Genomic DNA, 14,521 nt, shown 5'->3' with positions numbered 1-14,521 from the left:
CTGAGCTGTTTAGAAGTACCCAGATGTTCCTAGAGATCCTCACAGCATAAGCCAGCAGCAGTCTAGATCTGCCACTGAAGTCTCCTGTAAGTGTAACTAAATTTTGGGGGGCTCTGAGGCTTTGTCTACACTAAAGGGAAAAGTCGATCTAAGCTATGCAATTTGAGTTACATGAATAGCATAACTCAAATTGACATAGCTTAGATCTACTTACTACGGAGTCCACACTATGTGATGCTGACGGGAGACACTCTCCTATTGACTCCTCTTACTCTTCTTGATCAGGTGGATACAGGAGTTGACGAGAGAGCGATCGCTGGTCGATTTAGCGGGTCTTCACTAGACCCGCTAAATCAACCGCCGATGCATCGATCACAGCAGAGTCGATCCTCCGATAAGTGTAGAAAAGCCCTTAGTAAAGAAAGAACAATCCATTTTGGCAGGAAAAAATGAGTGGTTACAACTGTCAATCATCTCCAGCCCTTATGCCAATCCAAAAACTCAGCTTCCTTCAGATAACCTCCATCCTCCAACTGCCAACACTCCCAACTCCTACATTCCACACGATAATCCTCTACTGGACCCCTATCTCCCTGCAACACTTCCCAATCCACAACCCTAGAATCAAATCATTCACTTCCCACATTTGACCCTCCAACAAGCTACAGTCACCTTCTTACCTACAGCCTTGCACCAATAGATTGACCAGGAGCACCAGCTCCATCTTCCAGTTTTCACAGCCCTGAAATACATCTCTGATTTGCATCCCTCTTTGCATTACTACTGCAGGCCCCTACTCTCCAATGTGCCACCATTACTCTTTCTCATAGGTGCCATCTCCTTTGAGAGGTGGAAATTTCTCCTTTTTCATAATGAAACTTCACTTGTTTCAGAAGGGTTTTTCTAGAGGGGAGGGAGAAGAAATGGTAATAGTTTCATGCCACACAAAGAACAGCCCTGGATAGCCAGGGATGGCAAAACTTTGTTCATGCTCTTAGCAACATTTCATGGTGTGGGAAGGATTCATCATGTGTTATAATTACTATCGTCATCAGTTAAAGTAGATTAAAGTAGATTGAAACAGGAGGGAAGGTCTCATCTCACTAGCCATTAAGGAAAGGGTCTGAGGAAGAGCACTGGCTACCCAAGCTGCAGGAGAGGGGAAGCTGCTCTCTTTGTTTTAATCCCTGAGCATCAGAGTTCTTTTGCACCACATTAGTTTTCTCACTCACTGAGATGATCTAAAGCAGATTACAGGGGCAGTGTCTGGCCCCTGTAGGCTGTTGCTCTTTTCACCCTACACCTCCTAGCATGAGACCAAGAATTGCTGGGGGCTTCACTTCTAGTACCCCACTGCCACAGCCACTCCCTTGACCCCACAGTAGACTGTCTGGGTCTTCCATAACTGTCTGGGTCTTCCATGACTGGCCCTCAGGCCGAGTCACATTAAGTTCAAGCCCCGTACTTTTGCAATAGCTTCAAACTAATAACTCTTCTGCCCCTCTCAGGCCACTCTAAATTCTTCTGCTTTGCTCCCATTCCTGGGCCCTGCAGCATTTTGCTTCTGCTGTTTTTGTTCAGTAGGACTCCCTTACAGCCTCCCTTCCCCCAGGCCGCTGGCATTTTACCTCAGAGATCTCTCAGATAGGCCCTATCTTAGGGCTTCACCCACAGAAGCCTACCCTGTTCCTTGAGGGTCTCTTCCAATCCAACTTCCTTTCAGCCTTTCCCAGAGAGGAAACTCTTCTTATGCCTCTCTCCTGAGTCTCTGTCCACTCAGTTTATATAGTCTTGTCCTGACCCTTTCACAGCTGGGGGTACTAATATCATTATGCTGCCATATCGCCAGTCAGCTGAGGGTGAACTGGAAGGCTGCAAGGAAGGCTCAGCCCAGTTTGCCTTAAGGGCCAGCTAGTCCACTGACAGCCTAGTTATATTTTCCTGTTCTCCGAATTTTGATGTCCGTATTTACCATGCATTTAAATTACTACCCAGATCTGAGTTTTATGCTGAATTGTGAATTAACCTTTTTGCTCTCTTAATGACTGGTGGAGGTTACATCCCATATACTTCTGAGTTTCTTAACAAATGAAATGTCGCTGCTGAATGTTCCAGGTATATCCGGCAAGAATACAGCTGCTGCTGTAGGCTGAGCTGGCTAGTTTTCCAGGAAGAACATGGCTAGTGTATTGTGAATTTGTTGAATGCTCCACATGGGCACTCAAGTCTGGCTTAACCACTGTGTTACTACAGTTGTGCGCAAGTGTGAAATCAATGGAGTTACAAGTTTAAAACTAGAATAACACAGTGGTGAATCAGGCCCTCAATCTATGGTGATGAATACAATATAAATGCTTAGGTTGGTCAATCAAAGAGAGATAGATCGATTAGATCTGGGTAGAATGCACCTACTGTGCTGCTGGTACATACATGAGGAACACTTGGGTAGAGCTCATCTGCCATGCTGAGGAATGTTCCAGATATGACTGGGCAAAGGACACCTGCTATGCTGCTGAACGTGCAAAACATGTTCTAGCAACTGATTGACTGTAATGGAATATCAACAGAACATTGGCACCACAGCTGCTGACGCAGAAGGACCAACAGCCAAAAGACCAAAATATACAGTAGATCCAAGCTAAGAATCTTTTCAGCTCTGTTGTTTCTTTCATTCTTATTTAGAAGGCTTTCAGTGCATCCATTTATCTGGTCCAGAACCTTCAAGTTATCTTCAATCCAGGATTATGTTTTGATGATCAGCTACATTCTGTCATTCAAATGTCCTATTTCTATCTCAGGAATGCTGCTAGATTATAGTTTGTGTTATCCCAGGGAAATGTTGAGATGCTGATCCTTTCTTGGGTTACATCTTGGCTGGATTCCTCACACTCCCGGCTGACAGCTTTAACAGGCAGGGCCATGAATACACTGCAGCTTAATTCAAACTGATCTGCAAAACTGCCACCTGAGACTAAACGTTCATGTCTCATTTTCACCAGCCTTTAAATCCCATCAGCACTGCTGCCTCACTTAGGCAGTGTATTGATTTTAACAATTCCTCTGTTAACACTTAATGCTGTTCATTTGTCTGATCATTCCCATCAGAGTACATTGCACCAGGCCCAGCCTTTCAGTTTACTGCTGGTGGATTGTATTAATGACCTGAATAGGAGTAAAGAGCAAGCTAATTAAATTCCTAGATGATCTGTCTAACCTCAGAGGTATTGCAAACACCAGGACAGAGAAATAATACAAAGAGTGTTACAAATATAAGCATGTAATAAATGAAATTCAGCCTGGGAAAAGGCAAGGTAATTCATCTGAAGGAAAATAATTTAAAACACAGATATTTAATAGGAGAATCATTGGTTAATTATTAATGCCAAAAGAGACCTCGGGGTGATAGTAGACAGTAAATTAGATATGAACTTGCAGTACAACATGGTTTTAATAAAAACAACCTACAGCTAAAGTGATTTGGAACTTTATTGATCAGGAGCACTGCACAGCCTCTCTATATCTTATTGAGAGCTGGGCATGTCAGTGCCACCAATATGTCAAAAACTGAGAAGAAAAGTGTAAAAATGAGCAATTGATTTATAAAGAAATATGAAAAGAAGTAAGTCTGAGTGGCATGGCCAAATGGATGAGGGGAAGAGTATAATAACTAGCCAGGGTCTGGCAGGTGAAAACACCAAGAAAGGAGAGGAATCTTTTGAGGAGGTCCAAGGAGTCCAACTGGGAAAAATGAAATGAAGTTTTGAAACAGAAAATGTAGGATGACGATCCAGAAAAAATTCCTAATGGTGATAACTGTTTGAGTGTGGAATAAGCTCCCAAGGAAAGTAGCAGCAGATCCCTAATTTGGGTTGTTTATGGGCCAAATGGGATTAACTACTTTTTTAAAAAAATGATAACTTTTATAAAAATAAATGGGTCAGATCCTAAACTGGTGTAAATCAGCATAGCTCCATTGAAGCCAATGGTGATTTACACCAGCTGATGATCTGGCCCCTATGCATTCCTCCTGTAACTCACAGGCTGTGAATTATGAGTTGTCATTTACACCATCTTCATTCTACAATATTCCCCTTGTCTTTTACATTTGTTGCTTAATACTTGTTTTAATAAATACGTCAGAAAATTGAGTGTGACTGTAAAATGCTCAGGGAGATTAGAGAGGCTACAAAAAGAGAAAAACCAATAAGAAGGTGGGATTTCAGCTATCCCCATATTGACTGGGTACTTGTCACCTCGGGACAGGATGCAGAGATAATATTTCTAGACACCACTAATGGCTCATTCTTGGAGCAGCTAGTCCTGGAACTCACAACAGGAGAGGTAATTCTTGATTTAGTCCTAAGTGGTGCACAGGATCTAGTCAAAGAGGTGAAAATAGATGAACCTCTCAGTAAAAGCAACCATAATGTAATTAAATTTAACATCCTTGTAGGGGGAGAAATACCAAAGAAACCTACCACAGTTGTATTTAACTTCAAAAAGGGGGACTACACAAAAATGAGAAAGAGGCTCTTTAAAAAGAGGCAAAAAGGGTCAGAAAGGCATCCTTGAAAAAATTGGAAGCGGAATTCTACTGAAGAAAATAGAAAGGAACATAAACTCTGGCAAATCGAGTGAAAAAGTATAACTGGGCAGGCTAAAAAAGTATTTGAAGAGCAACTAGTAAAAGACACAAGAACTAACAGCAATTTTTTTAAGTACATCAGCAGCAGGAAGCCTGCCAAACAAGCAGTAGGGCCACTGGAAGATTGAGTTGCTAAAGGAAATCTCAAAGAAGATAAGGCCCTTGCAGAGAAGCTAAATGAATTCTTTGAATCAGTCTTTTGCTGTAGGGATATGAGTGAGATTCCCACACCTGAGCCATTTTTTTTAGGTGACAAATCTGAGGAACTGTCCAGACTGAGGTGTCAGTAGAGGAGGTTTTGGAACAAACTGATAAATTAAATGGTAATAAGTCACCAGGGCCAGACAGTGTTCACCCAAGAGTTCTGAAGAAATTCAAAGATGAAATTGCAGAACAACTAACCGTGGTTTGTAATCCATTGCTTAAACCAGTCTCTATACCATACAACTGATGGCTAGCAAATGTAATGCCGATTTTTAAAAAAGGTTCCCAGGGCAATCCTGGCAATTACAGGTAGGTAAGCCTAACTTCTGTGCCAGACAAATTGGTTGAAACTGTAGCAAAGAACAGAATTATAGATGAACATGATATGTTGGGAAAGAGTCAGCATGACTTTTGTAAAAGGAAACCATGCCTCACCAATCTATTAGAATTTGTTGAGGTGGTCGGTAAACATGTGGACAAGGGTGATCCTGTGAATATAGTCTACTTGGACTTTCAGAAAGCCTTTAACCAGATCTCGCACCAAAGGCTTTTAAGAAAGTAGGCAGTCATGGGATAAGAGGGAATATCCTTTCATGGATCTGTAACTGTGTCATAAACATGCAGCTAAGGGTAGCATAAAATCCCTCCTTTATCGTAAGGGGTTAAGAAGATCAAATAACCTGGTTGGCACCTGACCAAAAAGACCAATAAGGGAAGAGGATAGTTTCAAATCTGTGGGGGGAGGTTTTGTTTGTGCTCTCTTTGTTGTTCTCTCCAGGACAGAGAGGGATCAGGTCAGGAAAAACCATCTCCTAAAACCCCACCTGAAATATGCATCCAAGATTATTCCAAATCCAAAAATTGTAAGTAATAGCAAGGAAATGCATTATCTTATCTTTTGTTTTAGCTTATGAATTTTCCCTGTGCTAAGAGGGAGGTTTATTACTGTTTTTTGTAACTTTGAAGTTTTGCCTAGAGGGGAATCGTCTGTGTTTCAGTCTTATTACCCTTAAAATTACCTTCCATCCTGCTTTTACAGAGGTGCTTCTTTTACCCTTTTCCTTTCTTTATAATAAAGTTCTGCTTTTAATAACCTGATAGGTTTTTAGTGTCCTAAAATCCCAAGGGTCTGATCTGTGCTCACCTTGTTTACCTATTTGGTTGGTATATTATTCTCAAGCCTCCTCAGGAAAGGGGGTGAAGGAGCTTGGGGGATATTTTGGGCAAACAGGAACTCCAAGTGGTCCTTTTCCTGAATCTTTCTCTAACTCACTTGGTGGTGGCAGTGATACTATCCAAGGACAAGGAAGAATTTGTGCCTTGGGGAAGTTTTTAACCTAAGCTGGTAGAAATATGCTTAGGGGGTCTTTCATGTGGATCCCCACATCTGTACCCCAGAGTTCAGAGTGGGGAGGTAACCCCGACAAACTGGTTGAAAGATAGGACACAAATGGTAGGAATAAATGATGAGTTTTCACAGTGGAGAGAGACAAACAACTGGGTCCCCCCCCAGGGTCTGTGCTGGGACTAGTGCTGTTCAACATACTTGTACATGATCTTGAAAAAGGGCTAAACAGTGAGGTGGCAAAGTTTGCAGATGGTACCAGATCTGACTGTGAAGAGTCAAAGAAATCTCATAAAATTGGATGATTGGGCAACAAAATGGCTGATTGAATTCAATGTTGATAAATGCAAAATACTGCATACTGGAAAACATAATCCTAACTGTACGTACAAAATGATGGAATCTAAATTAGCTGTTACCACTCAAGAAAGAGATCTTGGAGTTACTGTGGATAGTTCTCTGAAAAATGTGCTCAATGTGCAGTGGCAGTCAAAAAAGTTAAGAGAATGTTGGGAACTGTTAGGAAAAGGATAGATAATAAGGCAGGAAATATCATAATGCCACTATATAAATCCATGGTACGTCCACATCTTGAACAGCGCGTGCAGTTCTGGTTGCCCCATCTCAAAAAAGATGCATTAGAATTGGAAAAAGTACAGAGAAGGGCAACAAGATGATTAGAGATATGGAATAGCTTTCATACGAGGAAAGATTATACAGACTGGGACTGTTCAGTTTAGAAAAGAGACGACTAAGGGGGGATATGATAGAGTTCTATAAAATCATGAACGATGTGGAGAAAGTGAATAAGGAAGTGTCATTTACCCCTTCATGTAACACAAGAGCCAAGGGTCACCCAGTGAATTTAACAGGCAGCAGGTTTAAAACAAACAAAAGGAAGTACTTCTTCACACAACACACAGTCAACTTGTAGAACTTGCTTCTAGGTGCTGTTGTGAAGGCCAAAAGTATAACTGGGTTCAAAAAAGAATTAGATAAATTCATGGAGGACAAGTCCATCAATGACTATTAGGGCATGGCTACACTTGCAGATGTAGAGCACTTTGAGTTAAACCAGCCTTCGTAGAGCGCAGTAGGGAAAGCGCTGTAATCTGTCCACACTGACAGCTGCAAGTACACTGATATGGCCACATTTACGGCACTTGCAGCAGCCACAGAGAGCAGTGCATTGTGGTAGCTATCCCAGCATGCAAGTGGCTGCAACATGCTTTTCAAATGGGGGGGGTGGAGTGTGACAGGGAGTGTGTGTGTGTATGTGGGGAGAGAGAAAGTGGATTTTTGGGGGGTTGATAGCATGTCAGCATGTTGTCTTGTAAGCTCAGACAGCAGCAGATACCCACCCCCTGCCTCTCTCTCTCACACACAGCATTCCACAGTGACGGTTTGCTTTGATATCCACATTCCTGCAGCGATTCCAAAACAATGACAAGAGTGGCCACTTGACTTAAGGGAATTATGGGACATTTCCAGAGGCTGATCAGAGTGCAGTAATGCAACACCTCGTTCACACTGACGCCTGGGTGTTTCACCCGAGGCGCTCCAAGCATTATTCTTCCTGCCGAGGTGGATCACCAGGAGCGCTCTAGCCATGGAGTCAGAACGCTCTAAGTGCCTTGCCAGTGTGGATGGGTCGCGAGTTAGGGCGTCCGGGGCTGCTTTAATGCGTTCTAACTCACAAGTGTAGCCAAGCCCTTAGCCAAGATGATAAGGGACACAACCCTATGCTCTGGGTGTCCCTAAGCCTCTGATTGCCAGAAGCTGGGACTGGATGACCAGGGATGGATCACTCAATAAATTGTCCTGTTCTGTTCATTCCCTCTGAAGCATCTGGCATAGCCACTGTCAGGATACTCGGCTAGATGGACCATGGCCATTCTTATGTTCAGAAAATAATTTGTGTTTTCCAACAATTGTATCCCTAATAAAATAATTAGTAACTAAACCTCCTCTGGATATAACCCTGGGGAATGCACTGTTGATTACAACATGGCACTGGAAGAAAAATGACCTAACAGGTCTTTCCCACCTCTAATTCCTATTGGTCAAATGAAGGCAATGTGAGCTTTGCTTGAAAATAAGGAGATAAGGATTTAACATTAGGACTTCTTCATTATAGTTCCCCTAATAGACTCTCCAGACTGGAATTATCTACCTATCTTCCTACCTATTTATATGACCCTTATCACTGTAATATCTGATCACAAGCACCAACCATGCAAACAGAATCAGTTTGTTCTTTTAATTCAGGAAAACCATAAAACTTTCTTTACTTCCCTTTCCTGAGCAATAAATATGGGTTGGATGTAGGATAACGAGAGCCTGGGGGTGAAATCCTGGTCCCACTGAAGTTGACAGGAGTTTTGCCACTGACGTAATGTAGACAGGATTTCACCACGGGGCATCCACTAAACATCTGGTTCATTTGTGCTTGCTCTTCCCAACCTGTGTCCCCTACCCAGAGGTCCTAACATTACTTCTGGATTCTTCAAGGAAAAAATGTAAAACCTTCATAATGCACCTTTCCTAACTAATGCAATACTAAGACAAGGTGTGGAAATTTTTTCCTCACTCTTCCAATGATCAACTTAAGTTCTGAAGTAAGAGGTTAATAATATCCCCAGTAATTTCTATCCAAGTTCTTGAGCTTGCACATATTAAACCATACATTCTGCCCTAAGTTAAACCTATGCCACTCTTTATAAACCAAATGCTGAATTTGGCTCACTATTAATATCTACCCCTGTTTTCTAGGACTGGGGGGATATTTTTCTCCTAATATAATGAAGAGTGAAGTTTTGCTGCTATTGAAAATAAACACATTTGCCTATCTAAAAGATGAAACTGTTAATAGTTGAGTTCACGCACTGGCATTTCTCCTGCACCAGCTGAAGACACATGGAATATCTAAAGATGTGAAAGTTGCTGCATTATGAGAATTTTGTAGGGAAACACAGAACTCTTTACTCAGGTCATGCAATGTGAGTAGCAAGGAACTGGCTCAGAATCATAAAACTTCACATATTGCACTTCTATTTGTACTGTACAAACATTAGGTTATCCTCACAAACCCCCTATGAAACAGGTTAATATAAACCAGTTGGAGATATAGAAAGCACGTGGCCTGTGCGTATGCTGTGTGAATGACTCAGGATCTTAAACAGATTTTCATTGCTGGGTTTTATAAAGATTTCCAGTTCACCTTGCTCCGTTTCATCAAAAACCTTGAACAATGTCACATGAACGATTGATCCAGGCTGATGAATCTCTCAAACTGCCCAGATCTGCATGAAAATCCACTATCTTCTGGAGCTGCACTGGACTCGTGGGAGGGATGTGGTTTTCGTACTCTCATGTGTAGTTCTGGCCATCTCAATTTAGCTTTTCTTTGAAATTGTTGGGTCCCACTCAGAGTGGAATTTGGGGGTGCGATGTATTCGAATTCACAGAGAAAGAAACCAAAGAAATCCCCAACGTTCAGATCCCTCTCCCCGCAAATGGAGGGACATGCTGCTGGGCTGAAAGGCAATTTCATATGAAAGACATGCCCTTCTTGTACACCTAATCCAGGAATTTCACAGGGACTTTTAAAATAACTATATTTAGATGTGTATGTTCAGCAGCCTCAGCTTTATTTAATGTTCCCGATTACTGAGGAATGAATTCCACTCCTTATATGAGCTTCTGAGCACGGATCAATAGCTTGTTCCTTTTTCTCAAAGGAGTAAGGTGAGTTTTTGTTTGGGTTGTGGGGAATGAGTTTCGACCTGGTGAGAGGTTCTTGCTTGAAGCCCTGGAGACTGAAATCTTGTGATTATTCACAAAGCTGATTTAGTAGTGGCAGTAGCTGTGCAAGTAAGGTGACCAGATGCCCCGATTTTATAGGCACAGTCTGGATTTTGGGTCTTTTTTTATATAGGCTCCTATTACCCTCCCCCACCCCCGTCCTGATTTTTCACACTTACTGTCTGGTCACCCTAAGTGCCCCTATTTCCTCCTTCAGTGTGCCTGAACCAGATGGAGTGACTATAAGAGAAGAATTCAACTCTTTGGCCCATTAATCTTTGGTGTCCCTGCTGGGGTTGTCAACAAAAGAGGCAAATGCGACAGTGGGTTTTGTGATGGGGACACCTGTCCACTAGGAACTGGATGGAGAGACCTTCAACTCATTTCATGTTAGGCCCTAGTAGCTAATTGATATTAGAATCTTGGATTCTTCAATCTCTGGTAAATCACTAGGTTTGTTCTATGCATATATGACCTTTATCTATTTTTTAAAAATATACCATTCAGGAGTTTAAGGGTACTTGCAGCAGAAGGTGAAAAGGAGTCGAGTGTTTAGATTAGGATTACGGAGCCAAGACTTCTGGGTTCTAGTTCCTGTTCTGCCACTGACCTGCTGTGTAATCTTGGGCAAATGACTTAACTTCTCTGTGCCTCAGTTTCCACATCTGCAGAAGATGTATAATACCTACCCGCTGGCCCTGATAGCTGTGTTATGGTTCTTATAGGATCTGATCCTGCAATTCATTGCATACAAGGTGCAGCAATACTTCCATATGCAATGAATATCAGGGACTGGGGTTTTAAGGAACCTTTCTGTAAAAGGTCTGGGTGATCCTCAGAAAGATAGTGCTACTATTATTGGTTAGTTGATACATGGGGAAAAGAAATGGATGTGCCCTACAAAGACCAGATTAAACATACGTTCTAAGATTTGCCAGTTCAGTCTCAAACAATTGTGTCAAGAGATTTTTACTAGCCCAGGATTGAGATAAAGGAAGTAAGAGAGAGAAATGATAGTTTGTAAACTAAGCAAGTTCTCATTAAAACTTCTTTGTTGTTTAGTAATCAGTGATAGAATTGGGAGAGAAATAGTTTTCCTGTCCTGCAAAAATTTTCAAGATATCAGAAAAATTTCCCATCCTGATTCAGGATGAGAAGTTGAAATCTCAAAAATTTTCATGAATCAAAATCGACTCCCTCACCCCAAAAAAATTTATTCAGGTCAAATGAAACATTTTATTTTGATTCTGATCAGTTTAAAATCATTTTTTTAAACTGTAATTAGCTTACCTTTCTAAATGAAGGTTTCTTAACTGGAAAATGAGTTTCCCATTTCGAAAATGTTGAAATGAAATTTTTTGGCAAGTTGAAAATTTGTCCAAACTGACCCTTCCCCACAAAAAAGATTTGGTTCTGATGAATTGGCATTTTCCATCAAAAAAAAATTGTCAAAAAATTCCCAACCAGCCCTCATCGGTGGCCTTTTTGAACAAACATTTTTCAACAAGGCTGCTATTGTGATAACATTTGAGGGTCTCATGGAGAAGCAGAGGTGTCTACTGATTAAAGCAGAGGACTGGGACTCCGGAGGTCCGTTTCCTAATCCAGTCTTTGACATCAACTTGCTGCTTGACATCAGGCAAGTTACTTAATTTCTTTGAGTCTATACAGATAGTTACTGTGCGGCAAGCTGGAGTGGAAATCTACAGTGCTCTAGCCTGCTGCACACAAAAAGTAGGTCTACACTGCAGCTGGGAGTGAGCCTCCCAGCCTGTGTAGACAGCCTTGCACCACTACTCCTTGAGCTCACACTAAAAATAGCATTGTGGATGTTGCGGCATGGGCAGCATCTCAGGCTAGCTATCTGCACTCAGACCCAGGCAGATGAACAAGATTGGACTCACCTGGCTAGCCTGAACCACCACGTGTGCCACAATTTGCACGCTATTTTTGGTACACTAGCTTGAGCAGAGCTAATGCAAATCTGCCAACCTGGGCTGGGAAGCACGCTCCCAGCTCTGTGCAGACAAACTCATGCTGACTGTGTGGACCGTTGGTCAGAGTGCAGTATGGAACTTCGAGTGTGCAGTAGCAAGGTCAACATGGTGACTTCATGCACAGCAGCACACAGTGCTGTAGATTTGTATCCTACTTTTTTGTGCACTAAGTCACCATATACACGAGACCTCAGTTTCTTCATCTATAAAAAGCGGCTATTAAAGCTTACTCCTTATGTCCTTGGATAAAAGGCAATATAAATGTGCAAAATGGGACTCTTCTACTCAGAGGTGGACAGAAGCTAAATTCTGCTCTCTGTTATTCTCACACTTCCCAGTTTCATTAGGATTAGCACAGATATATGTGAGGGCAGACTGGGGCCCAGTGTATTCAGACTTAGATTTAACAGGGAACTGGAATATTACAGGCAGCCTTATATTTAACCTCTGCCTCAGTTAGATGCAAATACGTGTCATATTTTCATCCCATAACTAAATACAAGTTAATTGTCAAGTCCTATGCCAATAACAGAACTGTCCAATGAAAACCTTATCTGCCTCAAAAACATGTATCTGCTTATAGTATCTTTTGTTAGTTAAACAAAACAGAATTATTGTTGCTAAGAAGTTAATATTGTTTAAGATTTGCTGGCTAACACACGCAGCACTTTTCCTGAGTTCTCCCTACTGAATTCAATTTCTATTCTCTCTTGGGCTGTTTTTGTGTTTTGTTCGGGTTTTGATTTGTTTTATTCCTTCCAACTCCACTGGGGCCGATGATTTTTCTGTGGAGAATTTTCTTGTGAGTCCATGTAAACTTTTGGAAGAATGCATGAATTCTGGACAATGAGATGAATGGTAAAGTCACTCAGGTTCAGAAGAGAGAAAGGGGCAGAACAGAGGAATACATTCAAGAAAAGTGGTTGTAGGCTGACCTTAGTGGTCGGTAGTATTGAACTGGAGTCTTTATTTGAGGAAACTCACAGAAAACTCAACATCTCCTACTGTCTTGTTTTTCTTTTCTTCACTATTTCCCTAATGTCCTTTTAATGTTCTCAAATGCATATTGCATGTGCTCATGCATGTTCTGTTCAAATAGTATTAGCTGCAGTAGAATAAGAACCCAATGTAAAGTTCCAAAATTCTAAGAGGAAATAGCCTGTGATATGTTCTATCCGATGGTCTATTTGGAGAACTTTTTTTTCTAGAACCAGAAAACTGGGTGGTACATGGGAATCCATATCAGAAAATTAGTGTTTTATTACTGGAACAGTATACAAGATGCTAACTGTGAAAATGTACAGTAACTTGTGGCCAGAGTCTTTTAGATTGCGAGCTCTTGGAGAAAGATTGCCAGCTTTATAAGAGGGGACAGCACCTCGCCCATTTTGGATACTACCATACTATAAATGGCAATCAGCTGGACATGAGCTCCCAGTGCAACTCTGGGGCCAGAAGTACAGAGGTGCCACCAATTGATCAGGAGAGTCGCAATTTCTGAATAAAATTAAGCCCACTCATGATCTCACAATAAAACTCAAATGTCAGGATTTTTTTTTTAAATTAGTTTTGGCACAAAAGTGTTTCCAGTCACACAGGAGTTACACCATCCCAAACAAAAGAATGTGGTTCCTCCACCAGGCAGGTAATTCCAAAATACTTTAAAAGACAATGAGAATTCAATTCATTTACATATCGGATAAACAAAGCTACCAAGCTAACAAGAGACAGTGTGGCTACACACCAGCAGGGAAGAGGAACTTCATCAGAGATACAAAGAAGGGAGGAAGGCCAACCTTCAAATAAGGAATTGAATCAAATGAAAAACAAAATCCTAACATCAGAGTTCTAAAAATGAGGCTTAATTTTACTTAGAAATCCAATCAACCACTCTAGGCACGGCTGGCTGGGGCTCCAGCTGTCAGCCCCTACGAAAGCTGCTCCCCTGCCAGCCTTGGAAGTAGGAGAAGGGACCCACTGCAGCCCTTGTAGGCCTGGAAAGGGTGAAGAACCCAAAGGAGCAGAGGTGAGGCTGGGACCTGCCAGGGGATTGAAGTGAGGGGCGGGGGAGCTGTATTCATAGAATCATAGACTTAAGGTCAGAAGGGACCATTATCGTCATCTAGTCTGACCTCTTCCACAATGCAGGCCACAGAATCTCACCCACCCACGCCTGTATCAAACCCCTAACCTATGTCTGAGCTACTAAAGTCCTCAAATCATGGTTTAAAGACTTCAAGGTGCAGAGAATCCTCCAGCCAGGGGCAGCTCCAGGGACCAGCGCAGCAAGCACGTGCCTGGGGTGGCAAGCCACAGAGGGTGGCCTGCCAGTCACTGTGAGGGCTGCAGTCAGGCAGCCTTCGGCGGTGTTTTTGTGGGAGGTCCTTCGATCCCACAGCTTCGGCGGTAATTTGGCGGCGGGTATGACAAAGGAATGGACCAGCAGATCACCTGCAGAAACGCCGCCGAATCTGCGCAACCGGCGGACCTCTCGCAGAAATGCCGCTGAAGGCTGCCTGACTGCTG

General features: G+C 42.2%; 1 protein-coding gene and 1 long non-coding RNA gene across 2 annotated transcripts in view; one reads left to right on the top strand and one right to left on the bottom strand.

The window, feature by feature from the left end:
- CHCHD4 (coiled-coil-helix-coiled-coil-helix domain containing 4) overlaps nucleotides 1-14,521 on the top strand; it is a 352,177-nt gene that overhangs the window by 149,828 nt on the left and 187,828 nt on the right. The gene's annotated exons all lie outside the window — the stretch shown is intronic.
- Nucleotides 239-14,521, bottom strand: part of LOC116827082 (uncharacterized) — a 123,937-nt gene continuing 109,654 nt past the window's right edge. The window contains exon 4 of the long non-coding RNA XR_004374208.2: nucleotides 239-903. This is a non-coding gene — a long non-coding RNA (uncharacterized LOC116827082). The remainder of the gene's footprint in view (nucleotides 904-14,521) is intronic.

Source organism: Chelonoidis abingdonii, chromosome 17, assembly GCF_003597395.2.
Source record: "Chelonoidis abingdonii isolate Lonesome George chromosome 17, CheloAbing_2.0, whole genome shotgun sequence".
Taxonomy (NCBI): domain Eukaryota; kingdom Metazoa; phylum Chordata; order Testudines; family Testudinidae; genus Chelonoidis; species Chelonoidis abingdonii.
Note: the sequence above shows the minus strand (reverse complement) of the source record. Positions and strands in the feature narration are given on the sequence as shown.